General features: G+C 45.0%; 17 non-coding genes and 1 pseudogene across 17 annotated transcripts; all 18 read left to right on the forward strand.

Annotated features, from left to right (window-relative positions):
- Positions 1-291: 291 nt before the first annotated feature.
- LOC141177271 (U2 spliceosomal RNA) lies at positions 292-482 on the forward strand. Its single transcript, XR_012253881.1, has one exon. It is a non-coding gene; the product is annotated as a U2 spliceosomal RNA (small nuclear RNA).
- Positions 483-6,657: 6,175 nt separating this feature from the next.
- LOC141177807 (U2 spliceosomal RNA) lies at positions 6,658-6,847 on the forward strand. Its single transcript, XR_012254355.1, has one exon. It is a non-coding gene; the product is annotated as a U2 spliceosomal RNA (small nuclear RNA).
- Positions 6,848-7,962: 1,115 nt separating this feature from the next.
- LOC141177272 (U2 spliceosomal RNA) lies at positions 7,963-8,153 on the forward strand. Its single transcript, XR_012253882.1, has one exon. It is a non-coding gene; the product is annotated as a U2 spliceosomal RNA (small nuclear RNA).
- A 1,115-nt stretch (positions 8,154-9,268) lies between these two features.
- On the forward strand, positions 9,269-9,459 carry LOC141177273 (U2 spliceosomal RNA). Its single transcript, XR_012253883.1, has one exon. It is a non-coding gene; the product is annotated as a U2 spliceosomal RNA (small nuclear RNA).
- Positions 9,460-10,574: 1,115 nt separating this feature from the next.
- LOC141178108 (U2 spliceosomal RNA) lies at positions 10,575-10,666 on the forward strand (annotated as a pseudogene).
- A 789-nt stretch (positions 10,667-11,455) lies between these two features.
- On the forward strand, positions 11,456-11,640 carry LOC141177801 (U2 spliceosomal RNA). The gene has a single exon (XR_012254349.1). It is a non-coding gene; the product is annotated as a U2 spliceosomal RNA (small nuclear RNA).
- Positions 11,641-12,756: 1,116 nt separating this feature from the next.
- On the forward strand, positions 12,757-12,947 carry LOC141177388 (U2 spliceosomal RNA). The gene has a single exon (XR_012253987.1). It is a non-coding gene; the product is annotated as a U2 spliceosomal RNA (small nuclear RNA).
- A 1,115-nt stretch (positions 12,948-14,062) lies between these two features.
- Positions 14,063-14,253, forward strand: LOC141177275 (U2 spliceosomal RNA). Its single transcript, XR_012253885.1, has one exon. It is a non-coding gene; the product is annotated as a U2 spliceosomal RNA (small nuclear RNA).
- A 1,112-nt stretch (positions 14,254-15,365) lies between these two features.
- On the forward strand, positions 15,366-15,556 carry LOC141177552 (U2 spliceosomal RNA). Its single transcript, XR_012254137.1, has one exon. It is a non-coding gene; the product is annotated as a U2 spliceosomal RNA (small nuclear RNA).
- A 1,111-nt stretch (positions 15,557-16,667) lies between these two features.
- Positions 16,668-16,858, forward strand: LOC141177276 (U2 spliceosomal RNA). Its single transcript, XR_012253886.1, has one exon. It is a non-coding gene; the product is annotated as a U2 spliceosomal RNA (small nuclear RNA).
- A 1,115-nt stretch (positions 16,859-17,973) lies between these two features.
- On the forward strand, positions 17,974-18,164 carry LOC141178315 (U2 spliceosomal RNA). The gene has a single exon (XR_012254612.1). It is a non-coding gene; the product is annotated as a U2 spliceosomal RNA (small nuclear RNA).
- A 1,115-nt stretch (positions 18,165-19,279) lies between these two features.
- On the forward strand, positions 19,280-19,470 carry LOC141177277 (U2 spliceosomal RNA). The gene has a single exon (XR_012253887.1). It is a non-coding gene; the product is annotated as a U2 spliceosomal RNA (small nuclear RNA).
- A 1,116-nt stretch (positions 19,471-20,586) lies between these two features.
- LOC141177389 (U2 spliceosomal RNA) lies at positions 20,587-20,777 on the forward strand. The gene has a single exon (XR_012253988.1). It is a non-coding gene; the product is annotated as a U2 spliceosomal RNA (small nuclear RNA).
- Positions 20,778-21,892: 1,115 nt separating this feature from the next.
- Positions 21,893-22,083, forward strand: LOC141177278 (U2 spliceosomal RNA). The gene has a single exon (XR_012253888.1). It is a non-coding gene; the product is annotated as a U2 spliceosomal RNA (small nuclear RNA).
- A 1,112-nt stretch (positions 22,084-23,195) lies between these two features.
- LOC141177553 (U2 spliceosomal RNA) lies at positions 23,196-23,386 on the forward strand. Its single transcript, XR_012254138.1, has one exon. It is a non-coding gene; the product is annotated as a U2 spliceosomal RNA (small nuclear RNA).
- Positions 23,387-24,497: 1,111 nt separating this feature from the next.
- LOC141177279 (U2 spliceosomal RNA) lies at positions 24,498-24,688 on the forward strand. The gene has a single exon (XR_012253889.1). It is a non-coding gene; the product is annotated as a U2 spliceosomal RNA (small nuclear RNA).
- A 1,115-nt stretch (positions 24,689-25,803) lies between these two features.
- Positions 25,804-25,994, forward strand: LOC141178327 (U2 spliceosomal RNA). The gene has a single exon (XR_012254623.1). It is a non-coding gene; the product is annotated as a U2 spliceosomal RNA (small nuclear RNA).
- Positions 25,995-27,109: 1,115 nt separating this feature from the next.
- Positions 27,110-27,300, forward strand: LOC141177423 (U2 spliceosomal RNA). The gene has a single exon (XR_012254019.1). It is a non-coding gene; the product is annotated as a U2 spliceosomal RNA (small nuclear RNA).
- The last annotated feature ends 504 nt before the right edge of the window (positions 27,301-27,804 follow it).

The following is a 27,804-nucleotide window of genomic DNA, read 5'->3' on the forward strand; positions in this document are numbered from 1 at the left end:
GGTAGACAGCTGCTCGTTCCACCCCACCCCCCGCCTTAATTGGTTCTCCTCCCTTCCAACGGTGTTGAGGCGGGTGGGAACAGCAGGGGGTGAAGGTGCTGTGTTTAAAGAGGTGGAGTTATGCAGATCTAAAACGCGTGGATTGCAGCAGCAGCAAGCCGAAAAGTGCAGGCATGTAAGGGATCTAGAGGTTGACAACATGTCTTCTTAACGGGAGTCCAGGAGCTCATCTCCACAAATGGACTTTTCAGGATCCTTGGGTGGCTCCGTAGTTTGAAACCAATTCTGGTTATCGCTTCTCGGCCTTTTGGCTAAGATCAAGTGTAGTATCTGTTCTTATCAGTTTAATATCTGATACGTCCCCTATCTGGGGACCATATATTAAATGGATTTTTAGAACAGGGAGATGGAAAAAGAGCTTGCTCTGTCCACTCCACGCATTGACCTGGTATTGCAGTATCTCCAGGACCGGTGCACCCCTTCTTTAATGCAGTTTCTAAAATCAGAAAGAATTGAATTCAATGTTTTTTGTTCATTTTGCTTGTTTGTCAGATTTTGGGATGGACTCTTTGGCTTTGCTTTTCTTCTCCTCATTGGATTTTTCATGTTCAAAGTTGCAGAAGCCAGATTACAAGCTCATTTTGGTTCAACTTCAGCAACTGTGCATTGCATTGCCATGTAATGTGATGCAATGCTATCTTTCTAGCTCTCCCTTTTTACTTCCTTTTGGATAAACAGACATATTAGGCAAGCATTTTGGAGCTTTCACCTAAATAACTACAGGTGGTGAGATAAGCTGCACAATATAATTGACCTTTCAGTATATTGTTGCACACACACCATCTATTTAGCAAATGCCCTTGTTATCAACAGCAGCCTTTTAAACTCACCTGAGCTAACAGGTATGTGCGCTGGTTACTCTGCTGCGCTTAAAATTTCTTTTTTGGTTTGCTACAATGCCTTTTCTGAAACGTTGTCTCCTTCTGCTGGAACACTGACTTCTTTCATTTAATGCCTGCAGACTATAAAAGAGAACCCAACCCAAAAAGTTTGGTTGATTAGTCTGTGGCATTCTGTTAAACTGTTGCTTATGGCGGTCTCTGTGAGCTTCTCAGCGACATTCAGCCAGCCAGGTATCCTGCCTGCAGTAGATGGAATGTGGCAATGGAACGCTGGCTGCGCGTGTCATAATAGGCTCTGAGCCTTTATATACCTGTGCACAGCAGCAGCCACCTTCAGTCTGCTGCTGGACAGCCAGCAGCAGCAGCAGCAGGAGAGGTATGTAATCAGGAGCCCTCCTGCTAAGGGTAGACAGCTGCTCGTTCCACCCCACCCCCCGCCTTAATTGGTTCTCCTCCCTTCCAACGGTGTTGAGGCGGGTGGGAACAGCAGGGGGTGAAGGTGCTGTGTTTAAAGAGGTGGAGTTATGCAGATCTAAAACGCGTGGATTGCAGCAGCAGCAAGCCGAAAAGTGCAGGCATGTAAGGGATCTAGAGGTTGACAACATGTCTTCTTAACGGGAGTCCAGGAGCTCATCTCCACAAATGGACTTTTCAGGATCCTTGGGTGGCTCCGTAGTTTGAAACCAATTCTGGTTATCGCTTCTCGGCCTTTTGGCACGATCTATCAGGTTTACCTGTGTGGTCTTGCCTGTGAGGTGCTCTTGGTACCCTTTCTCTCGGCCTGGGGGGATCGTTCCTCTTCGGAGGGACTTAACCCCCCTGCTGCTATTGGGAGGAAGGATTAGTCCGGGAGCAACGGGAAGGGATCCCATGAAGGCTTGCGCCTTTCAGAGAGAAGAGTCGGTACGTTCCTGAGTGAAGGATGCCGGCAACGCTCACATATTCATCGGGTGATGCCCGGATGCGGAACACCGTGAGGATTGAAGTTGGAGCAGGATCGAGGACGGAGAAGAACTTGGACTACATCTGCCATAGGATTCTGCTTGGAGTTCTGGAGTTTCGGCGGGAAGACATATTCTGCTTCCAGGACAATGAGTACAAGGGGACTTATACCATCACCTTCAAGAGCCAGGGATGCTGTCACCAACTCGTACAAAAGGTAAATGAGAAAAAGTACTTAGATGAATTGGATGGACTAACCTTTTGTCTCTTGTATGCCTATGACGAGATCCCTATCGTGGTGCATTTCCCGAACCCCTTTGTGGAAGCTGCAGACATCTCGACCTACCTTATCCGTTATTGTGATGATCTGAGATACCTGGGCACTGTGAAGAACGCGGTAGGCTTCTGGTGCGGCAAGAGGAGGTACATGGCCCGTCTAAAGAGGGACCCAAGCGGAGTGGGAGGAATGCTACACCCTCCCTCAACATTTGTGATCGGTAAGAGCAGAGGCTACTTATTTTACCCTGGAATGCCGGTATGTTGCAGGAACTGTGGACAAATGGGTCATACCCAAACGTCCTGCACGGGCAGGAAAGTAGACCGCTGCAATAATTGCAGCTGTTACGGACATTTAATGAAGGACTGTCCCGCTGGGAGGAAATGCAATCTTTGTGGTGAGGCGGGGCACATGTTCCGAGGATGCCCCAACAGGACCAGGACCAGGACCTACGCAGAAGCTGCATCTTCTGCAGCTGAGCCGATGCGCCCGCCGGTCTTCACTGGCGGGCCGGCGTCGGAGGGCGGTTCGAAGGGCGAGAAGGCTGGGATGGAGCAGGGAGCCGGAGGCCCCTCGGGGGCGGCCCCTGCATCGAAGTCCCTTAACGATGGGCGGACCTCGCATGGACCGGAGCGGAGGGGTCCTCCTTCTGGGAGGGTATCCTCCGTGTCGATGGTTCCCGATACCGATCCTGTTGGGCTGGAGGGTGGTGCCCCTGTGCGGTTGGCTACAGGGGACCACGCAGCGATGGCCTCAGGATCTTCCAGGGCGATTAGCCAGCCAGATGAGGGGGCTTTGCTTCTAGGTGGCGAACATCAGGGAATCTGTGTTGGTGATCTTATCCTGATGGACCAGTCTCTCCCCCTGGAGGAGGTGGAGGAAGAGGAGGACTGCACCAGTGACCTGGTGGAGTCTGCCCCGAAAAAGAGATGGAATGTCGAAGCCCCAGCGTCTCCTGGAATGTGGCTGGGAACCGTGACCTACGAGGGGGCAACCGCCAGCTCACAGAATATCGAGTCGTTTGGGTCCTCTAGCCCGGATGTTCTGGAGCAATTTGACATACAGGGCTTTGAGTCAGGTGTCCTCATGGAAGATCCACCACCCTGACCTATGAATGCCCACATTAAGACTTGTCTCACTGAATGTGAGGTCATTAAAGAGCCCAGTTCGTAGGGCTGCTCTATTTAAGTACTTAGAAACCACTGACTTTGACATATGTTTATTACAGGAATGCGGGATACAACATGCACTAAATTATAATGACATCAAGACAGATTGGAGACTGGGGCCCTCCATCTGGTCTGGCTCCAATGACAACAAGTCAGCGGGGGTGGGCTTCCTCTGTCGTGGGAGAAATATTACTATAAATACTGTCACAGAAATAGTACCAGGCAGAGTGGTTTTAGTGCATTTTAAATTTAATGGTTTTACCCTACGTGTAATGAATGTTTATGCTTCCCCTGATAAGCAAGAGAGAATTAATTTATTTGGGATATTGCCATTGTACTGTACTGGGTCATCTCCCCTGATCGTAGGGGGTGATTTTAATTGTCTTTGTGCTAGTGAACAACGAGCGGGGGGTGACCCTTTACGCAAATTGGATAAGTCATGTCATCTATTGAAAGATTTTATAACTGATTTTAAATTATGCGATGCGTGGAGGTCACTTCTGCCGACGGACCCTGGTTATACGTGGTCCGGAAGAGGGGTGTCTTCCAGGATCGATTTTATTTTCCTATCAGATGATTTTAACCCTGTAAAATGTGTTTTAACATCAAATATATTTTCTGACCATAAGGGCTTGGAGGTGCACCTAGAATACCGGGATGAACAGAGGGTCAACAGGGGCCTCTGGCGTCTAAGTACTTACCTGCTGGAGGACCCTCTGATTCGACAAGACTTTGGTAAAGCCTATCAAGCCTGGCGGCGACAAAAACCTTCTGATGCCCCTATGGTAACCTGGTGGGAAAATTTGAAAAAAAAAGTCAGAATGTTTTTTATAAAAGCAGGGAGACGTAAAGCTAGAGAGAAAAAAAGATGTTTTAGTGATCTTAACACCAAACTGCAAACACTTTTTAAATTCAAAGAGCTAGGGGTGGAGGTGGGAGATGATATTGCTGGCCTAAAAACTGAAATTCAGAACTGCATAGACACAAAGGGGAAAGAGATTATTTTTAACTCTAGAGTGCAGCACTTGGAGGAGGGGGAGAAGTGCTCTCGCTTCTTCTTCAAAAAAGTCATGGATAAAAGAGAAGTGATCACAAATCTAGAGGGTGAAACATCTATGCAGGGAATGTTGAATGCTACTTTTAACTTTTATAAGCATCTTTTTAGTAAAAAGTGTATAGATGAGTCCTTTTTATCTGATGCTCTTAATGATCTCGATTTTAAGTTAAATTTTACAGACCTGGAGTTTTTAGAACGCGATATTGTTTTAGAGGAATTATTTTATGTTTTTAAAAGTTTCTCTAAGGGTAAAGCACCTGGGTGTGACGGACTACCTGTAGAATTTTACCTTACTTTTTGGGACATTTTAAAAGAGGACCTTTTTATGCTTTTTAAAGAAGTTTTTATTTCTGAACAGTTGCCATTTTCGTGGAGGAGAGGAGTGGTGTCTTTGATATATAAAAAAGGTGACCGCAGTACTCTAGCGAATTGGAGACCCATAACTCTCCTAAATGTTGATTACAAGGTACTTGCTAAGGTGGTTGCTGACCGGCTCAGGAGTGTCATTGCCAAACTGATCCGGCCTGAGCAGGTATGTAGTGTACCAGGCAGAAGTATTTCAGAGGTTTTAAACGTATTAAGGGATGTAATTTGGTATTCCAGAGACCGGTGTCAAAATGTAGCTCTTTTAGCCCTAGATTTTGAAAAAGCTTTCGATAGAGTCTCTCATAGATTTCTTTTTAGAGTTTTAAAAAGAATGGGTATCCCTAATATGCTTTTAAATTGTATTAAGATTTTATATAAAAATTGTTTTAGTCAAATTTCTCTTAATGGCTTTTTAACAGATGGAGTTCCCCTTGAGTCCGGAGTGAAGCAGGGATGCCCCTTGTCGCCCATCCTGTTCATCTGCGCCATGGAGCCCCTGCTGAGCGCAATAAGGAAAGACAAAGTGATTAGAGGGGTTCCTGTTCCTGGCGGAGGTGGCAGTGATGTGAGAGTCTTTGGCTACATGGATGACGTGACGGTTGTGTGCGTGGACCCTGCTTCCCTCCGGAGGGCGGTGTTGCGCATTGATTTTTTTTCCCAGGCATCCGGTTTTAAACTTAATTTAAATAAATCTGAATGTCTGACTTTGGGATCCTGGGACACCGCCCAACTCCCGCAGCTCACTATAAAACGAGACAATGTAAAAATTCTTGGAGTTGTTTTTAACGAGGAGAATGTGGGAACTCAAAGCTGGGAGAATGTCATAGAAAAAATGTCAAAGAAAATATCATTTTGGGGTTTGAGGTCCCTAACAATGGAGGGGAAAATTTTAATTATAAAATCAGTGTTGTTACCCCTCATACTGTATATAGCTATGGTGTACCCCCCCTCTGATGTTTTAATTAAAAAAATGACTAGGATGATCTTTATGTTTTTATGGAACTCCAAAATGGAAAAATTAAGGCGAGAAATAATGAGGAAGAATAAAATGAACGGCGGAAGGGATGTCCCCGACTTACATATTTATTTGTATTTAAATTATTTCTGCTTTTGTTTCAAACATTTTAATGGTAATAGTGCGCTAAGTTATTTTTTAAAATATACTTGTGTGATGATTTTTAAAAGATGGTTTAAGTTGTCGTTGAATTCCCCTGTTTTACTATGCCCCCCCAAACACCAAGCAATCTTAGAAAAGACTGTTCGATTTTATAGCCTTGGTGATTTTAATATGGACATTTTTAAAGACCGCAAGAAGCTTTTATCTTTTCTGAGGAGGAATGAAGATGTGACCCCCATAGTAAATTTCTCAGAAGAGAGGTCGAAGCAAGTTTGGAAGAATGTCTTCGGGAAATTCTTAGCAAATGGACATAAGGACATCGCATGGATGGTGGTCCACCAGTGCCTCCCCACCAGAGAGTTTCAACACAGGAGAGGCCTGGTGGCCAGAGCCAAATGCCCCAGAGACTCATGTGTTTATGACGAAACCACCTTGCACCTTATGTGGAATTGCCCATTTGCACAGGAACTTTGGCACAAAGTTGGGATTCTTTTAAAATGGACTTGCGGTTTAAGAGATTTTAACCATGAATATGTTTTATATGGCCTTTTTAAATGTCCGACCCCTCAACAGTATTGTATATGTTGGTGTATGATTAACTGTTTTAAAGACGCCCTTTGGAAGGCACGCAATATTTTACTTTTTAAACGTGATGCTATTTCTGTGAAGGATTGTCTTAAAATTGCTTTTAGCCAGATGTATATTTATTACTTGAGGGATGTCAAATGTATTGGGAGAAGGGATGCCAATCGTATATGGGGTTTTTATGGGTGGAATTCTGTGTTTTAATAATGTACTGTTTGTGTTGTTGTTTTTGATTGTAAACCATCTTTTACGCACTTAATAAAATATGTTGAAACCTGATCTGTTCTTATCAGTTTAATATCTGATACGTCCCCTATCTGGGGACCATATATTAAATGGATTTTTAGAACAGGGAGATGGAAAAAGAGCTTGCTCTGTCCACTCCACGCATTGACCTGGTATTGCAGTATCTCCAGGACCGGTGCACCCCTTCTTTAATGCAGTTTCTAAAATCAGAAAGAATTGAATTCAATGTTTTTTGTTCATTTTGCTTGTTTGTCGGATTTTGGGATGGACTCTTTGGCTTTGCTTTTCTTCTCCTCATTGGATTTTTCATGTTCAAAGTTGCAGAAGCCAGATTACAAGCTCATTTTGGTTCAACTTCAGCAACTGTGCATTGCATTGCCATGTAATGTGATGCAATGCTATCTTTCTAGCTCTCCCTTTTTACTTCCTTTTGGATAAACAGACATATTAGGCAAGCATTTTGGAGCTTTCACCTAAATAACTACAGGTGGTGAGATAAGCTGCACAATATAATTGACCTTTCAATATATTGTTGCACACACACCATCTATTTAGCAAATGCCCTTGTTATCAACAGCAGCCTTTTAAACTCACCTGAGCTAACAGGTATGTGCGCTGGTTACTCTGCTGCGCTTAAAATTTCTTTTTTGGTTTGCTACAATGCCTTTTCTGAAACGTTGTCTCCTTCTGCTGGAACACTGACTTCTTTCATTTAATGCCTGCAGACTATAAAAGAGAACCCAACCCAAAAAGTTTGGTTGATTAGTCTGTGGCATTCTGTTAAACTGTTGCTTATGGCGGTCTCTGTGAGCTTCTCAGCGACATTCAGCCAGCCAGGTATCCTGCCTGCAGTAGATGGAATGTGGCAATGGAACGCTGGCTGCGCGTGTCATAATAGGCTCTGAGCCTTTATATACCTGTGCACAGCAGCAGCCACCTTCAGTCTGCTGCTGGACAGCCAGCAGCAGCAGCAGCAGGAGAGGTATGTAATCAGGAGCCCTCCTGCTAAGGGTAGACAGCTGCTCGTTCCACCCCACCCCCCGCCTTAATTGGTTCTCCTCCCTTCCAACGGTGTTGAGGCGGGTGGGAACAGCAGGGGGTGAAGGTGCTGTGTTTAAAGAGGTGGAGTTATGCAGATCTAAAACGCGTGGATTGCAGCAGCAGCAAGCCGAAAAGTGCAGGCATGTAAGGGATCTAGAGGTTGACAACATGTCTTCTTAACGGGAGTCCAGGAGCTCATCTCCACAAATGGACTTTTCAGGATCCTTGGGTGGCTCCGTAGTTTGAAACCAATTCTGGTTATCGCTTCTCGGCCTTTTGGCTAAGATCAAGTGTAGTATCTGTTCTTATCAGTTTAATATCTGATACGTCCCCTATCTGGGGACCATATATTAAATGGATTTTTAGAACAGGGAGATGGAAAAAGAGCTTGCTCTGTCCACTCCACGCATTGACCTGGTATTGCAGTATCTCCAGGACCGGTGCACCCCTTCTTTAATGCAGTTTCTAAAATCAGAAAGAATTGAATTCAATGTTTTTTGTTCATTTTGCTTGTTTGTCGGATTTTGGGATGGACTCTTTGGCTTTGCTTTTCTTCTCCTCATTGGATTTTTCATGTTCAAAGTTGCAGAAGCCAGATTACAAGCTCATTTTGGTTCAACTTCAGCAACTGTGCATTGCATTGCCATGTAATGTGATGCAATGCTATCTTTCTAGCTCTCCCTTTTTACTTCCTTTTGGATAAACAGACATATTAGGCAAGCATTTTGGAGCTTTCACCTAAATAACTACAGGTGGTGAGATAAGCTGCACAATATAATTGACCTTTCAATATATTGTTGCACACACACCATCTATTTAGCAAATGCCCTTGTTATCAACAGCAGCCTTTTAAACTCACCTGAGCTAACAGGTATGTGCGCTGGTTACTCTGCTGCGCTTAAAATTTCTTTTTTGGTTTGCTACAATGCCTTTTCTGAAACGTTGTCTCCTTCTGCTGGAACACTGACTTCTTTCATTTAATGCCTGCAGACTATAAAAGAGAACCCAACCCAAAAAGTTTGGTTGATTAGTCTGTGGCATTCTGTTAAACTGTTGCTTATGGCGGTCTCTGTGAGCTTCTCAGCGACATTCAGCCAGCCAGGTATCCTGCCTGCAGTAGATGGAATGTGGCAATGGAACGCTGGCTGCGCGTGTCATAATAGGCTCTGAGCCTTTATATACCTGTGCACAGCAGCAGCCACCTTCAGTCTGCTGCTGGACAGCCAGCAGCAGCAGCAGCAGGAGAGGTATGTAATCAGGAGCCCTCCTGCTAAGGGTAGACAGCTGCTCGTTCCACCCCACCCCCCGCCTTAATTGGTTCTCCTCCCTTCCAACGGTGTTGAGGCGGGTGGGAACAGCAGGGGGTGAAGGTGCTGTGTTTAAAGAGGTGGAGTTATGCAGATCTAAAACGCGTGGATTGCAGCAGCAGCAAGCCGAAAAGTGCAGGCATGTAAGGGATCTAGAGGTTGACAACATGTCTTCTTAACGGGAGTCCAGGAGCTCATCTCCACAAATGGACTTTTCAGGATCCTTGGGTGGCTCCGTAGTTTGAAACCAATTCTGGTTATCGCTTCTCGGCCTTTTGGCTAAGATCAAGTGTAGTATCTGTTCTTATCAGTTTAATATCTGATACGTCCCCTATCTGGGGACCATATATTAAATGGATTTTTAGAACAGGGAGATGGAAAAAGAGCTTGCTCTGTCCACTCCACGCATTGACCTGGTATTGCAGTATCTCCAGGACCGGTGCACCCCTTCTTTAATGCAGTTTCTAAAATCAGAAAGAATTGAATTCAATGTTTTTTGTTCATTTTGCTTGTTTGTCGGATTTTGGGATGGACTCTTTGGCTTTGCTTTTCTTCTCCTCATTGGATTTTTCATGTTCAAAGTTGCAGAAGCCAGATTACAAGCTCATTTTGGTTCAACTTCAGCAACTGTGCATTGCATTGCCATGTAATGTGATGCAATGCTATCTTTCTAGCTCTCCCTTTTTACTTCCTTTTGGATAAACAGACATATTAGGCAAGCATTTTGGAGCTTTCACCTAAATAACTACAGGTGGTGAGATAAGCTGCACAATATAATTGACCTTTCAGTATATTGTTGCACACACACCATCTATTTAGCAAATGCCCTTGTTATCAACAGCAGCCTTTTAAACTCACCTGAGCTAACAGGTATGTGCGCTGGTTACTCTGCTGCGCTTAAAATTTCTTTTTTGGTTTGCTACAATGCCTTTTCTGAAACGTTGTCTCCTTCTGCTGGAACACTGACTTCTTTCATTTAATGCCTGCAGACTATAAAAGAGAACCCAACCCAAAAAGTTTGGTTGATTAGTCTGTGGCATTCTGTTAAACTGTTGCTTATGGCGGTCTCTGTGAGCTTCTCAGCGACATTCAGCCAGCCAGGTATCCTGCCTGCAGTAGATGGAATGTGGCAATGGAACGCTGGCTGCGCGTGTCATAATAGGCTCTGAGCCTTTATATACCTGTGCACAGCAGCAGCCACCTTCAGTCTGCTGCTGGACAGCCAGCAGCAGCAGCAGCAGGAGAGGTATGTAATCAGGAGCCCTCCTGCTAAGGGTAGACAGCTGCTCGTTCCACCCCACCCCCCGCCTTAATTGGTTCTCCTCCCTTCCAACGGTGTTGAGGCGGGTGGGAACAGCAGGGGGTGAAGGTGCTGTGTTTAAAGAGGTGGAGTTATGCAGATCTAAAACGCGTGGATTGCAGCAGCAGCAAGCCGAAAAGTGCAGGCATGTAAGGGATCTAGAGGTTGACAACATGTCTTCTTAACGGGAGTCCAGGAGCTCATCTCCACAAATGGACTTTTCAGGATCCTTGGGTGGCTCCGTAGTTTGAAACCAATTCTGGTTATCGCTTCTCGGCCTTTTGGCTAAGATCAAGTGTAGTATCTTTTGAAAAGGCGGTTTTGGATGTTGGCCGCCCTAGTAGATTGATACATTATGCACACTGGGGTTTAGGCGCTTGTTAGTACGCCAGGTGGCTAATATAGTCATCTGGTGGAAAGCATGGCCCCCCAGGATCGACGCCATTGGGCCGGGGAAGATCGAAAGCCCGAAGTGTGAAGTGCCCCAGGAGTGGTGACCCTGGGGTGCCTTAACTCACTGGGATTGGGAACCCCACTTGAGTTTATGGCACATTTGCAAAAGCACTTCAAATTTTCTTTCTTCGCACACACCCTTATTCCGGGCCTTCTGGCCTTAGGATGGGGAATTTTTCAATTCCCGGTCGAAGGTCCGGGCAGTATTATACTGTGAAACCTTCACTATTTATTTAATTTCTTTGTCACTGTGTGTCCACTTATTCACGTGTGTCACGTCCTACTAGGATTTTGTCGGGATGCGGTTCCCTTACGGGTTCCTCTCTTGGCAGGTCTAGGGGGGGAGTGTGTGGCCATCAGGTTCCGCTCCCCCCTGAACCCCCCTGGCTCTCCTCTTTCGGGAGGAGAGCGTTGTTGGCTCCCCTCTTCCGGGAGGGGAGCACAGTCTTTGGCTCCCAGTGCCTTGCTCGGGTGAGAACTCGGGCAGGTGCTGGGGGTAAGATTGGGTCGCCTCTGGCTTCGGCTGGAGGTGGCTTTTTGTCCCTGTTCCTCGCTGTGGCCTTTTGGCTCGGAGGGACGGGGAATGGTTTGGGGGACCCTTCTCCTTTTGGAGAGGGTTTCAAGAAGACCCGCATCCTAGTGCACTTTTTTTGTGGCACTTGTCACTTTTTTAAGCGCACTCGGGTTTTGTACACGAATTCGGGCTTTCGATAAAAAAAAAAAAATCTGTTCTTATCAGTTTAATATCTGATACGTCCCCTATCTGGGGACCATATATTAAATGGATTTTTAGAACAGGGAGATGGAAAAAGAGCTTGCTCTGTCCACTCCACGCATTGACCTGGTATTGCAGTATCTCCAGGACCGGTGCACCCCTTCTTTAATGCAGTTTCTAAAATCAGAAAGAATTGAATTCAATGTTTTTTTGTTCATTTTGCTTGTTTGTCGGATTTTGGGATGGACTCTTTGGCTTTGCTTTTCTTCTCCTCATTGGATTTTTCATGTTCAAAGTTGCAGAAGCCAGATTACAAGCTCATTTTGGTTCAACTTCAGCAACTGTGCATTGCATTGCCATGTAATGTGATGCAATGCTATCTTTCTAGCTCTCCCTTTTTACTTCCTTTTGGATAAACAGACATATTAGGCAAGCATTTTGGAGCTTTCACCTAAATAACTACAGGTGGTGAGATAAGCTGCACAATATAATTGACCTTTCAGTATATTGTTGCACACACACCATCTATTTAGCAAATGCCCTTGTTATCAACAGCAGCCTTTTAAACTCACCTGAGCTAACAGGTATGTGCGCTGGTTACTCTGCTGCGCTTAAAATTTCTTTTTTGGTTTGCTACAATGCCTTTTCTGAAACGTTGTCTCCTTCTGCTGGAACACTGACTTCTTTCATTTAATGCCTGCAGACTATAAAAGAGAACCCAACCCAAAAAGTTTGGTTGATTAGTCTGTGGCATTCTGTTAAACTGTTGCTTATGGCGGTCTCTGTGAGCTTCTCAGCGACATTCAGCCAGCCAGGTATCCTGCCTGCAGTAGATGGAATGTGGCAATGGAACGCTGGCTGCGCGTGTCATAATAGGCTCTGAGCCTTTATATACCTGTGCACAGCAGCAGCCACCTTCAGTCTGCTGCTGGACAGCCAGCAGCAGCAGCAGCAGGAGAGGTATGTAATCAGGAGCCCTCCTGCTAAGGGTAGACAGCTGCTCGTTCCACCCCACCCCCCGCCTTAATTGGTTCTCCTCCCTTCCAACGGTGTTGAGGCGGGTGGGAACAGCAGGGGGTGAAGGTGCTGTGTTTAAAGAGGTGGAGTTATGCAGATCTAAAACGCGTGGATTGCAGCAGCAGCAAGCCGAAAAGTGCAGGCATGTAAGGGATCTAGAGGTTGACAACATGTCTTCTTAACGGGAGTCCAGGAGCTCATCTCCACAAATGGACTTTTCAGGATCCTTGGGTGGCTCCGTAGTTTGAAACCAATTCTGGTTATCGCTTCTCGGCCTTTTGGCTAAGATCAAGTGTAGTATCTGTTCTTATCAGTTTAATATCTGATACGTCCCCTATCTGGGGACCATATATTAAATGGATTTTTAGAACAGGGAGATGGAAAAAGAGCTTGCTCTGTCCACTCCACGCATTGACCTGGTATTGCAGTGTCTCCAGGACCGGTGCACCCCTTCTTTAATGCAGTTTCTAAAATCAGAAAGAATTGAATTCAATGTTTTTTGTTCATTTTGCTTGTTTGTCGGATTTTGGGATGGACTCTTTGGCTTTGCTTTTCTTCTCCTCATTGGATTTTTCATGTTCAAAGTTGCAGAAGCCAGATTACAAGCTCATTTTGGTTCAACTTCAGCAACTGTGCATTGCATTGCCATGTAATGTGATGCAATGCTATCTTTCTAGCTCTCCCTTTTTACTTCCTTTTGGATAAACAGACATATTAGGCAAGCATTTTGGAGCTTTCACCTAAATAACTACAGGTGGTGAGATAAGCTGCACAATATAATTGACCTTTCAGTATATTGTTGCACACACACCATCTATTTAGCAAATGCCCTTGTTATCAACAGCAGCCTTTTAAACTCACCTGAGCTAACAGGTATGTGCGCTGGTTACTCTGCTGCGCTTAAAATTTCTTTTTTGGTTTGCTACAATGCCTTTTCTGAAACGTTGTCTCCTTCTGCTGGAACACTGACTTCTTTCATTTAATGCCTGCAGACTATAAAAGAGAACCCAACCCAAAAAGTTTGGTTGATTAGTCTGTGGCATTCTGTTAAACTGTTGCTTATGGCGGTCTCTGTGAGCTTCTCAGCGACATTCAGCCAGCCAGGTATCCTGCCTGCAGTAGATGGAATGTGGCAATGGAACGCTGGCTGCGCGTGTCATAATAGGCTCTGAGCCTTTATATACCTGTGCACAGCAGCAGCCACCTTCAGTCTGCTGCTGGACAGCCAGCAGCAGCAGCAGCAGGAGAGGTATGTAATCAGGAGCCCTCCTGCTAAGGGTAGACAGCTGCTCGTTCCACCCCACCCCCCGCCTTAATTGGTTCTCCTCCCTTCCAACGGTGTTGAGGCGGGTGGGAACAGCAGGGGGTGAAGGTGCTGTGTTTAAAGAGGTGGAGTTATGCAGATCTAAAACGCGTGGATTGCAGCAGCAGCAAGCCGAAAAGTGCAGGCATGTAAGGGATCTAGAGGTTGACAACATGTCTTCTTAACGGGAGTCCAGGAGCTCATCTCCACAAATGGACTTTTCAGGATCCTTGGGTGGCTCCGTAGTTTGAAACCAATTCTGGTTATCGCTTCTCGGCCTTTTGGCTAAGATCAAGTGTAGTATCTGTTCTTATCAGTTTAATATCTGATACGTCCCCTATCTGGGGACCATATATTAAATGGATTTTTAGAACAGGGAGATGGAAAAAGAGCTTGCTCTGTCCACTCCACGCATTGACCTGGTATTGCAGTATCTCCAGGACCGGTGCACCCCTTCTTTAATGCAGTTTCTAAAATCAGAAAGAATTGAATTCAATGTTTTTTGTTCATTTTGCTTGTTTGTCGGATTTTGGGATGGACTCTTTGGCTTTGCTTTTCTTCTCCTCATTGGATTTTTCATGTTCAAAGTTGCAGAAGCCAGATTACAAGCTCATTTTGGTTCAACTTCAGCAACTGTGCATTGCATTGCCATGTAATGTGATGCAATGCTATCTTTCTAGCTCTCCCTTTTTACTTCCTTTTGGATAAACAGACATATTAGGCAAGCATTTTGGAGCTTTCACCTAAATAACTACAGGTGGTGAGATAAGCTGCACAATATAATTGACCTTTCAGTATATTGTTGCACACACACCATCTATTTAGCAAATGCCCTTGTTATCAACAGCAGCCTTTTAAACTCACCTGAGCTAACAGGTATGTGCGCTGGTTACTCTGCTGCGCTTAAAATTTCTTTTTTGGTTTGCTACAATGCCTTTTCTGAAACGTTGTCTCCTTCTGCTGGAACACTGACTTCTTTCATTTAATGCCTGCAGACTATAAAAGAGAACCCAACCCAAAAAGTTTGGTTGATTAGTCTGTGGCATTCTGTTAAACTGTTGCTTATGGCGGTCTCTGTGAGCTTCTCAGCCACATTCAGCCAGCCAGGTATCCTGCCTGCAGTAGATGGAATGTGGCAATGGAACGCTGGCTGCGCGTGTCATAATAGGCTCTGAGCCTTTATATACCTGTGCACAGCAGCAGCCACCTTCAGTCTGCTGCTGGACAGCCAGCAGCAGCAGCAGGAGAGGTATGTAATCAGGAGCCCTCCTGCTAAGGGTAGACAGCTGCTCGTTCCACCCCACCCCCCGCCTTAATTGGTTCTCCTCCCTTCCAACGGTGTTGAGGCGGGTGGGAACAGCAGGGGGTGAAGGTGCTGTGTTTAAAGAGGTGGAGTTATGCAGATCTAAAACACGTGGATTGCAGCAGCAGCAAGCCGAAAAGTGCAGGCATATAAGGAATCTAGAGGTTGACAACATGTCTTCTTAACGGGAGTCCAGGAGCTCATCTCCACAAATGGACTTTTCAGGATCCTTGGGTGGCTCCGTAGTTTGAAACCAATTCTGGTTATCGCTTCTCGGCCTTTTGGCTAAGATCAAGTGTAGTATCTGTTCTTATCAGTTTAATATCTGATACGTCCCCTATCTGGGGACCATATATTAAATGGATTTTTAGAACAGGGAGATGGAAAAAGAGCTTGCTCTGTCCACTCCACGCATTGACCTGGTATTGCAGTATCTCCAGGACCGCTGCACCCCTTCTTTAAAGCAGTTTCTAAAATCAGAAAGAATTGAATTCAATGTTTTTTGTTCATTTTGCTTGTCGGATTTTGGGATGGACTCTTTGGCTTTGCTTTTCTTCTCCTCATTGGATTTTTCATGTTCAAAGTTGCAGAAGCCAGATTACAAGCTCATTTTGGTTCAACTTCAGCAACTGTGCATTGCATTGCCATGTAATGTGATGCAATGCTATCTTTCTAGCTCTCCCTTTTTACTTCCTTTTGGATAAACAGACATATTAGGCAAGCATTTTGGAGCTTTCACCTAAATAACTACAGGTGGTGAGATAAGCTGCACAATATAATTGACCTTTCAGTATATTGTTGCACACACACCATCTATTTAGCAAATGCCCTTGTTATCAACAGCAGCCTTTTAAACTCACCTGAGCTAACAGGTATGTGCGCTGGTTACTCTGCTGCGCTTAAAATTTCTTTTTTGGTTTGCTACAATGCCTTTTCTGAAACGTTGTCTCCCTCTGCTGGAACACTGACTTCTTTCATTTAATGCCTGCAGACTATAAAAGAGAACCCAACCCAAAAAGTTTGGTTGATTAGTCTGTGGCATTCTGTTAAACTGTTGCTTATGGCGGTCTCTGTGAGCTTCTCAGCGACATTCAGCCAGCCAGGTATCCTGCCTGCAGTAGATGGAATGTGGCAATGGAACGCTGGCTGCGCGTGTCATAATAGGCTCTGAGCCTTTATATACCTGTGCACAGCAGCAGCCACCTTCAGTCTGCTGCTGGACAGCCAGCAGCAGCAGCAGCAGGAGAGGTATGTAATCAGGAGCCCTCCTGCTAAGGGTAGACAGCTGCTCGTTCCACCCCACCCCCCGCCTTAATTGGTTCTCCTCCCTTCCAACGGTGTTGAGGCGGGTGGGAACAGCAGGGGGTGAAGGTGCTGTGTTTAAAGAGGTGGAGTTATGCAGATCTAAAACGCGTGGATTGCAGCAGCAGCAAGCCGAAAAGTGCAGGCATGTAAGGGATCTAGAGGTTGACAACATGTCTTCTTAACGGGAGTCCAGGAGCTCATCTCCACAAATGGACTTTTCAGGATCCTTGGGTGGCTCCGTAGTTTGAAACCAATTCTGGTTATCGCTTCTCGGCCTTTTGGCTAAGATCAAGTGTAGTATCTGTTCTTATCAGTTTAATATCTGATACGTCCCCTATCTGGGGACCATATATTAAATGGATTTTTAGAACAGGGAGATGGAAAAAGAGCTTGCTCTGTCCACTCCACGCATTGACCTGGTATTGCAGTATCTCCAGGACCGGTGCACCCCTTCTTTAATGCAGTTTCTAAAATCAGAAAGAATTGAATTCAATGTTTTTTGTTCATTTTGCTTGTTTGTCGGATTTTGGGATGGACTCTTTGGCTTTGCTTTTCTTCTCCTCATTGGATTTTTCATGTTCAAAGTTGCAGAAGCCAGATTACAAGCTCATTTTGGTTCAACTTCAGCAACTGTGCATTGCATTGCCATGTAATGTGATGCAATGCTATCTTTCTAGCTCTCCCTTTTTACTTCCTTTTGGATAAACAGACATATTAGGCAAGCATTTTGGAGCTTTCACCTAAATAACTACAGGTGGTGAGATAAGCTGCACAATATAATTGACCTTTCAGTATATTGTTGCACACACACCATCTATTTAGCAAATGCCCTTGTTATCAACAGCAGCCTTTTAAACTCACCTGAGCTAACAGGTATGTGCGCTGGTTACTCTGCTGCGCTTAAAATTTCTTTTTTGGTTTGCTACAATGCCTTTTCTGAAACGTTGTCTCCTTCTGCTGGAACACTGACTTCTTTCATTTAATGCCTGCAGACTATAAAAGAGAACCCAACCCAAAAAGTTTGGTTGATTAGTCTGTGGCATTCTGTTAAACTGTTGCTTATGGCGGTCTCTGTGAGCTTCTCAGCGACATTCAGCCAGCCAGGTATCCTGCCTGCAGTAGATGGAATGTGGCAATGGAACGCTGGCTGCGCGTGTCATAATAGGCTCTGAGCCTTTATATACCTGTGCACAGCAGCAGCCACCTTCAGTCTGCTGCTGGACAGCCAGCAGCAGCAGCAGCAGGAGAGGTATGTAATCAGGAGCCCTCCTGCTAAGGGTAGACAGCTGCTCGTTCCACCCCACCCCCCGCCTTAATTGGTTCTCCTCCCTTCCAACGGTGTTGAGGCGGGTGGGAACAGCAGGGGGTGAAGGTGCTGTGTTTAAAGAGGTGGAGTTATGCAGATCTAAAACGCGTGGATTGCAGCAGCAGCAAGCCGAAAAGTGCAGGCATGTAAGGGATCTAGAGGTTGACAACATGTCTTCTTAACGGGAGTCCAGGAGCTCATCTCCACAAATGGACTTTTCAGGATCCTTGGGTGGCTCCGTAGTTTGAAACCAATTCTGGTTATCGCTTCTCGGCCTTTTGGCTAAGATCAAGTGTAGTATCTGTTCTTATCAGTTTAATATCTGATATGTCCCCTATCTGGGGACCATATATTAAATGGATTTTTAGAACAGGGAGATGGAAAAAGAGCTTGCTCTGTCCACTCCACGCATTGACCTGGTATTGCAGTATCTCCAGGACCGGTGCACCCCTTCTTTAATGCAGTTTCTAAAATCAGAAAGAATTGAATTCAATGTTTTTTGTTCATTTTGCTTGTTTGTCGGATTTTGGGATGGACTCTTTGGCTTTGCTTTTCTTCTCCTCATTGGATTTTTCATGTTCAAAGTTGCAGAAGCCAGATTACAAGCTCATTTTGGTTCAACTTCAGCAACTGTGCATTGCATTGCCATGTAATGTGATGCAATGCTATCTTTCTAGCTCTCCCTTTTTACTTCCTTTTGGATAAACAGACATATTAGGCAAGCATTTTGGAGCTTTCACCTAAATAACTACAGGTGGTGAGATAAGCTGCACAATATAATTGACCTTTCAGTATATTGTTGCACACACACCATCTATTTAGCAAATGCCCTTGTTATCAACAGCAGCCTTTTAAACTCACCTGAGCTAACAGGTATGTGCGCTGGTTACTCTGCTGCGCTTAAAATTTCTTTTTTGGTTTGCTACAATGCCTTTTCTGAAACGTTGTCTCCTTCTGCTGGAACACTGACTTCTTTCATTTAATGCCTGCAGACTATAAAAGAGAACCCAACCCAAAAAGTTTGGTTGATTAGTCTGTGGCATTCTGTTAAACTGTTGCTTATGGCGGTCTCTGTGAGCTTCTCAGCGACATTCAGCCAGCCAGGTATCCTGCCTGCAGTAGATGGAATGTGGCAATGGAACGCTGGCTGCGCGTGTCATAATAGGCTCTGAGCCTTTATATACCTGTGCACAGCAGCAGCCACCTTCAGTCTGCTGCTGGACAGCCAGCAGCAGCAGCAGCAGGAGAGGTATGTAATCAGGAGCCCTCCTGCTAAGGGTAGACAGCTGCTCGTTCCACCCCACCCCCCGCCTTAATTGGTTCTCCTCCCTTCCAACGGTGTTGAGGCGGGTGGGAACAGCAGGGGGTGAAGGTGCTGTGTTTAAAGAGGTGGAGTTATGCAGATCTAAAACGCGTGGATTGCAGCAGCAGCAAGCCGAAAAGTGCAGGCATGTAAGGGATCTAGAGGTTGACAACATGTCTTCTTAACGGGAGTCCAGGAGCTCATCTCCACAAATGGACTTTTCAGGATCCTTGGGTGGCTCCGTAGTTTGAAACCAATTCTGGTTATCGCTTCTCGGCCTTTTGGCTAAGATCAAGTGTAGTATCTGTTCTTATCAGTTTAATATCTGATACGTCCCCTATCTGGGGACCATATATTAAATGGATTTTTAGAACAGGGAGATGGAAAAAGAGCTTGCTCTGTCCACTCCACGCATTGACCTGGTATTGCAGTATCTCCAGGACCGGTGCACCCCTTCTTTAATGCAGTTTCTAAAATCAGAAAGAATTGAATTCAATGTTTTTTTGTTCATTTTGCTTGTTTGTCGGATTTTGGGATGGACTCTTTGGCTTTGCTTTTCTTCTCCTCATTGGATTTTTCATGTTCAAAGTTGCAGAAGCCAGATTACAAGCTCATTTTGGTTCAACTTCAGCAACTGTGCATTGCATTGCCATGTAATGTGATGCAATGCTATCTTTCTAGCTCTCCCTTTTTACTTCCTTTTGGATAAACAGACATATTAGGCAAGCATTTTGGAGCTTTCACCTAAATAACTACAGGTGGTGAGATAAGCTGCACAATATAATTGACCTTTCAGTATATTGTTGCACACACACCATCTATTTAGCAAATGCCCTTGTTATCAACAGCAGCCTTTTAAACTCACCTGAGCTAACAGGTATGTGCGCTGGTTACTCTGCTGCGCTTAAAATTTCTTTTTTGGTTTGCTACAATGCCTTTTCTGAAACGTTGTCTCCTTCTGCTGGAACACTGACTTCTTTCATTTAATGCCTGCAGACTATAAAAGAGAACCCAACCCAAAAAGTTTGGTTGATTAGTCTGTGGCATTCTGTTAAACTGTTGCTTATGGCGGTCTCTGTGAGCTTCTCAGCGACATTCAGCCAGCCAGGTATCCTGCCTGCAGTAGATGGAATGTGGCAATGGAACGCTGGCTGCGCGTGTCATAATAGGCTCTGAGCCTTTATATACCTGTGCACAGCAGCAGCCACCTTCAGTCTGCTGCTGGACAGCCAGCAGCAGCAGCAGCAGGAGAGGTATGTAATCAGGAGCCCTCCTGCTAAGGGTAGACAGCTGCTCGTTCCACCCCACCCCCCGCCTTAATTGGTTCTCCTCCCTTCCAACGGTGTTGAGGCGGGTGGGAACAGCAGGGGGTGAAGGTGCTGTGTTTAAAGAGGTGGAGTTATGCAGATCTAAAACGCGTGGATTGCAGCAGCAGCAAGCCGAAAAGTGCAGGCATGTAAGGGATCTAGAGGTTGACAACATGTCTTCTTAACGGGAGTCCAGGAGCTCATCTCCACAAATGGACTTTTCAGGATCCTTGGGTGGCTCCGTAGTTTGAAACCAATTCTGGTTATCGCTTCTCGGCCTTTTGGCTAAGATCAAGTGTAGTATCTGTTCTTATCAGTTTAATATCTGATACGTCCCCTATCTGGGGACCATATATTAAATGGATTTTTAGAACAGGGAGATGGAAAAAGAGCTTGCTCTGTCCACTCCACGCATTGACCTGGTATTGCAGTGTCTCCAGGACCGGTGCACCCCTTCTTTAATGCAGTTTCTAAAATCAGAAAGAATTGAATTCAATGTTTTTTGTTCATTTTGCTTGTTTGTCGGATTTTGGGATGGACTCTTTGGCTTTGCTTTTCTTCTCCTCATTGGATTTTTCATGTTCAAAGTTGCAGAAGCCAGATTACAAGCTCATTTTGGTTCAACTTCAGCAACTGTGCATTGCATTGCCATGTAATGTGATGCAATGCTATCTTTCTAGCTCTCCCTTTTTACTTCCTTTTGGATAAACAGACATATTAGGCAAGCATTTTGGAGCTTTCACCTAAATAACTACAGGTGGTGAGATAAGCTGCACAATATAATTGACCTTTCAGTATATTGTTGCACACACACCATCTATTTAGCAAATGCCCTTGTTATCAACAGCAGCCTTTTAAACTCACCTGAGCTAACAGGTATGTGCGCTGGTTACTCTGCTGCGCTTAAAATTTCTTTTTTGGTTTGCTACAATGCCTTTTCTGAAACGTTGTCTCCTTCTGCTGGAACACTGACTTCTTTCATTTAATGCCTGCAGACTATAAAAGAGAACCCAACCCAAAAAGTTTGGTTGATTAGTCTGTGGCATTCTGTTAAACTGTTGCTTATGGCGGTCTCTGTGAGCTTCTCAGCGACATTCAGCCAGCCAGGTATCCTGCCTGCAGTAGATGGAATGTGGCAATGGAACGCTGGCTGCGCGTGTCATAATAGGCTCTGAGCCTTTATATACCTGTGCACAGCAGCAGCCACCTTCAGTCTGCTGCTGGACAGCCAGCAGCAGCAGCAGCAGGAGAGGTATGTAATCAGGAGCCCTCCTGCTAAGGGTAGACAGCTGCTCGTTCCACCCCACCCCCCGCCTTAATTGGTTCTCCTCCCTTCCAACGGTGTTGAGGCGGGTGGGAACAGCAGGGGGTGAAGGTGCTGTGTTTAAAGAGGTGGAGTTATGCAGATCTAAAACGCGTGGATTGCAGCAGCAGCAAGCCGAAAAGTGCAGGCATGTAAGGGATCTAGAGGTTGACAACATGTCTTCTTAACGGGAGTCCAGGAGCTCATCTCCACAAATGGACTTTTCAGGATCCTTGGGTGGCTCCGTAGTTTGAAACCAATTCTGGTTATCGCTTCTCGGCCTTTTGGCTAAGATCAAGTGTAGTATCTGTTCTTATCAGTTTAATATCTGATACGTCCCCTATCTGGGGACCATATATTAAATGGATTTTTAGAACAGGGAGATGGAAAAAGAGCTTGCTCTGTCCACTCCACGCATTGACCTGGTATTGCAGTATCTCCAGGACCGGTGCACCCCTTCTTTAATGCAGTTTCTAAAATCAGAAAGAATTGAATTCAATGTTTTTTGTTCATTTTGCTTGTTTGTCGGATTTTGGGATGGACTCTTTGGCTTTGCTTTTCTTCTCCTCATTGGATTTTTCATGTTCAAAGTTGCAGAAGCCAGATTACAAGCTCATTTTGGTTCAACTTCAGCAACTGTGCATTGCATTGCCATGTAATGTGATGCAATGCTATCTTTCTAGCTCTCCCTTTTTACTTCCTTTTGGATAAACAGACATATTAGGCAAGCATTTTGGAGCTTTCACCTAAATAACTACAGGTGGTGAGATAAGCTGCACAATATAATTGACCTTTCAGTATATTGTTGCACACACACCATCTATTTAGCAAATGCCCTTGTTATCAACAGCAGCCTTTTAAACTCACCTGAGCTAACAGGTATGTGCGCTGGTTACTCTGCTGCGCTTAAAATTTCTTTTTTGGTTTGCTACAATGCCTTTTCTGAAACGTTGTCTCCTTCTGCTGGAACACTGACTTCTTTCATTTAATGCCTGCAGACTATAAAAGAGAACCCAACCCAAAAAGTTTGGTTGATTAGTCTGTGGCATTCTGTTAAACTGTTGCTTATGGCGGTCTCTGTGAGCTTCTCAGCCACATTCAGCCAGCCAGGTATCCTGCCTGCAGTAGATGGAATGTGGCAATGGAACGCTGGCTGCGCGTGTCATAATAGGCTCTGAGCCTTTATATACCTGTGCACAGCAGCAGCCACCTTCAGTCTGCTGCTGGACAGCCAGCAGCAGCAGCAGGAGAGGTATGTAATCAGGAGCCCTCCTGCTAAGGGTAGACAGCTGCTCGTTCCACCCCACCCCCCGCCTTAATTGGTTCTCCTCCCTTCCAACGGTGTTGAGGCGGGTGGGAACAGCAGGGGGTGAAGGTGCTGTGTTTAAAGAGGTGGAGTTATGCAGATCTAAAACGCGTGGATTGCAGCAGCAGCAAGCCGAAAAGTGCAGGCATATAAGGAATCTAGAGGTTGACAACATGTCTTCTTAACGGGAGTCCAGGAGCTCATCTCCACAAATGGACTTTTCAGGATCCTTGGGTGGCTCCGTAGTTTGAAACCAATTCTGGTTATCGCTTCTCGGCCTTTTGGCTAAGATCAAGTGTAGTATCTGTTCTTATCAGTTTAATATCTGATACGTCCCCTATCTGGGGACCATATATTAAATGGATTTTTAGAACAGGGAGATGGAAAAAGAGCTTGCTCTGTCCACTCCACGCATTGACCTGGTATTGCAGTATCTCCAGGACCGCTGCACCCCTTCTTTAAAGCAGTTTCTAAAATCAGAAAGAATTGAATTCAATGTTTTTTGTTCATTTTGCTTGTCGGATTTTGGGATGGACTCTTTGGCTTTGCTTTTCTTCTCCTCATTGGATTTTTCATGTTCAAAGTTGCAGAAGCCAGATTACAAGCTCATTTTGGTTCAACTTCAGCAACTGTGCATTGCATTGCCATGTAATGTGATGCAATGCTATCTTTCTAGCTCTCCCTTTTTACTTCCTTTTGGATAAACAGACATATTAGGCAAGCATTTTGGAGCTTTCACCTAAATAACTACAGGTGGTGAGATAAGCTGCACAATATAATTGACCTTTCAGTATATTGTTGCACACACACCATCTATTTAGCAAATGCCCTTGTTATCAACAGCAGCCTTTTAAACTCACCTGAGCTAACAGGTATGTGCGCTGGTTACTCTGCTGCGCTTAAAATTTCTTTTTTGGTTTGCTACAATGCCTTTTCTGAAACGTTGTCTCCTTCTGCTGGAACACTGACTTCTTTCATTTAATGCCTGCAGACTATAAAAGAGAACCCAACCCAAAAAGTTTGGTTGATTAGTCTGTGGCATTCTGTTAAACTGTTGCTTATGGCGGTCTCTGTGAGCTTCTCAGCCACATTCAGCCAGCCAGGTATCCTGCCTGCAGTAGATGGAATGTGGCAATGGAACGCTGGCTGCGCGTGTCATAATAGGCTCTGAGCCTTTATATACCTGTGCACAGCAGCAGCCACCTTCAGTCTGCTGCTGGACAGCCAGCAGCAGCAGCAGCAGGAGAGGTATGTAATCAGGAGCCCTCCTGCTAAGGGTAGACAGCTGCTCGTTCCACCCCACCCCCCGCCTTAATTGGTTCTCCTCCCTTCCAACGGTGTTGAGGCGGGTGGGAACAGCAGGGGGTGAAGGTGCTGTGTTTAAAGAGGTGGAGTTATGCAGATCTAAAACGCGTGGATTGCAGCAGCAGCAAGCCGAAAAGTGCAGGCATGTAAGGGATCTAGAGGTTGACAACATGTCTTCTTAACGGGAGTCCAGGAGCTCATCTCCACAAATGGACTTTTCAGGATCCTTGGGTGGCTCCGTAGTTTGAAACCAATTCTGGTTATCGCTTCTCGGCCTTTTGGCTAAGATCAAGTGTAGTATCTGTTCTTATCAGTTTAATATCTGATACGTCCCCTATCTGGGGACCATATATTAAATGGATTTTTAGAACAGGGAGATGGAAAAAGAGCTTGCTCTGTCCACTCCACGCATTGACCTGGTATTGCAGTATCTCCAGGACCGGTGCACCCCTTCTTTAATGCAGTTTCTAAAATCAGAAAGAATTGAATTCAATGTTTTTTGTTCATTTTGCTTGTTTGTCGGATTTTGGGATGGACTCTTTGGCTTTGCTTTTCTTCTCCTCATTGGATTTTTCATGTTCAAAGTTGCAGAAGCCAGATTACAAGCTCATTTTGGTTCAACTTCAGCAACTGTGCATTGCATTGCCATGTAATGTGATGCAATGCTATCTTTCTAGCTCTCCCTTTTTACTTCCTTTTGGATAAACAGACATATTAGGCAAGCATTTTGGAGCTTTCACCTAAATAACTACAGGTGGTGAGATAAGCTGCACAATATAATTGACCTTTCAGTATATTGTTGCACACACACCATCTATTTAGCAAATGCCCTTGTTATCAACAGCAGCCTTTTAAACTCACCTGAGCTAACAGGTATGTGCGCTGGTTACTCTGCTGCGCTTAAAATTTCTTTTTTGGTTTGCTACAATGCCTTTTCTGAAACGTTGTCTCCTTCTGCTGGAACACTGACTTCTTTCATTTAATGCCTGCAGACTATAAAAGAGAACCCAACCCAAAAAGTTTGGTTGATTAGTCTGTGGCATTCTGTTAAACTGTTGCTTATGGCGGTCTCTGTGAGCTTCTCAGCGACATTCAGCCAGCCAGGTATCCTGCCTGCAGTAGATGGAATGTGGCAATGGAACGCTGGCTGCGCGTGTCATAATAGGCTCTGAGCCTTTATATACCTGTGCACAGCAGCAGCCACCTTCAGTCTGCTGCTGGACAGCCAGCAGCAGCAGCAGCAGGAGAGGTATGTAATCAGGAGCCCTCCTGCTAAGGGTAGACAGCTGCTCGTTCCACCCCACCCCCCGCCTTAATTGGTTCTCCTCCCTTCCAACGGTGTTGAGGCGGGTGGGAACAGCAGGGGGTGAAGGTGCTGTGTTTAAAGAGGTGGAGTTATGCAGATCTAAAACGCGTGGATTGCAGCAGCAGCAAGCCGAAAAGTGCAGGCATGTAAGGGATCTAGAGGTTGACAACATGTCTTCTTAACGGGAGTCCAGGAGCTCATCTCCACAAATGGACTTTTCAGGATCCTTGGGTGGCTCCGTAGTTTGAAACCAATTCTGGTTATCGCTTCTCGGCCTTTTGGCTAAGATCAAGTGTAGTATCTGTTCTTATCAGTTTAATATCTGATATGTCCCCTATCTGGGGACCATATATTAAATGGATTTTTAGAACAGGGAGATGGAAAAAGAGCTTGCTCTGTCCACTCCACGCATTGACCTGGTATTGCAGTATCTCCAGGACCGGTGCACCCCTTCTTTAATGCAGTTTCTAAAATCAGAAAGAATTGAATTCAATGTTTTTTGTTCATTTTGCTTGTTTGTCGGATTTTGGGATGGACTCTTTGGCTTTGCTTTTCTTCTCCTCATTGGATTTTTCATGTTCAAAGTTGCAGAAGCCAGATTACAAGCTCATTTTGGTTCAACTTCAGCAACTGTGCATTGCATTGCCATGTAATGTGATGCAATGCTATCTTTCTAGCTCTCCCTTTTTACTTCCTTTTGGATAAACAGACATATTAGGCAAGCATTTTGGAGCTTTCACCTAAATAACTACAGGTGGTGAGATAAGCTGCACAATATAATTGACCTTTCAGTATATTGTTGCACACACACCATCTATTTAGCAAATGCCCTTGTTATCAACAGCAGCCTTTTAAACTCACCTGAGCTAACAGGTATGTGCGCTGGTTACTCTGCTGCGCTTAAAATTTCTTTTTTGGTTTGCTACAATGCCTTTTCTGAAACGTTGTCTCCTTCTGCTGGAACACTGACTTCTTTCATTTAATGCCTGCAGACTATAAAAGAGAACCCAACCCAAAAAGTTTGGTTGATTAGTCTGTGGCATTCTGTTAAACTGTTGCTTATGGCGGTCTCTGTGAGCTTCTCAGCGACATTCAGCCAGCCAGGTATCCTGCCTGCAGTAGATGGAATGTGGCAATGGAACGCTGGCTGCGCGTGTCATAATAGGCTCTGAGCCTTTATATACCTGTGCACAGCAGCAGCCACCTTCAGTCTGCTGCTGGACAGCCAGCAGCAGCAGCAGCAGGAGAGGTATGTAATCAGGAGCCCTCCTGCTAAGGGTAGACAGCTGCTCGTTCCACCCCACCCCCCGCCTTAATTGGTTCTCCTCCCTTCCAACGGTGTTGAGGCGGGTGGGAACAGCAGGGGGTGAAGGTGCTGTGTTTAAAGAGGTGGAGTTATGCAGATCTAAAACGCGTGGATTGCAGCAGCAGCAAGCCGAAAAGTGCAGGCATGTAAGGGATCTAGAGGTTGACAACATGTCTTCTTAACGGGAGTCCAGGAGCTCATCTCCACAAATGGACTTTTCAGGATCCTTGGGTGGCTCCGTAGTTTGAAACCAATTCTGGTTATCGCTTCTCGGCCTTTTGGCTAAGATCAAGTGTAGTATCTGTTCTTATCAGTTTAATATCTGATACGTCCCCTATCTGGGGACCATATATTAAATGGATTTTTAGAACAGGGAGATGGAAAAAGAGCTTGCTCTGTCCACTCCACGCATTGACTTGGTATTGCAGTATCTCCAGGACCGGTGCACCCCTTCTTTAATGCAGTTTCTAAAATCAGAAAGAATTGAATTCAATGTTTTTTGTTCATTTTGCTTGTTTGTCGGATTTTGGGATGGACTCTTTGGCTTTGCTTTTCTTCTCCTCATTGGATTTTTCATGTTCAAAGTTGCAGAAGCCAGATTACAAGCTCATTTTGGTTCAACTTCAGCAACTGTGCATTGCATTGCCATGTAATGTGATGCAATGCTATCTTTCTAGCTCTCCCTTTTTACTTCCTTTTGGATAAACAGACATATTAGGCAAGCATTTTGGAGCTTTCACCTAAATAACTACAGGTGGTGAGATAAGCTGCACAATATAATTGACCTTTCAGTATATTGTTGCACACACACCATCTATTTAGCAAATGCCCTTGTTATCAACAGCAGCCTTTTAAACTCACCTGAGCTAACAGGTATGTGCGCTGGTTACTCTGCTGCGCTTAAAATTTCTTTTTTGGTTTGCTACAATGCCTTTTCTGAAACGTTGTCTCCTTCTG

This window comes from Phyllobates terribilis, unplaced genomic scaffold (genome assembly GCF_046119375.1).
Source record: "Phyllobates terribilis strain yellow unplaced genomic scaffold, ASM4611937v1 Scaffold_27__1_contigs__length_16484149, whole genome shotgun sequence".
NCBI lineage: Eukaryota > Metazoa > Chordata > Amphibia > Anura > Dendrobatidae > Phyllobates > Phyllobates terribilis.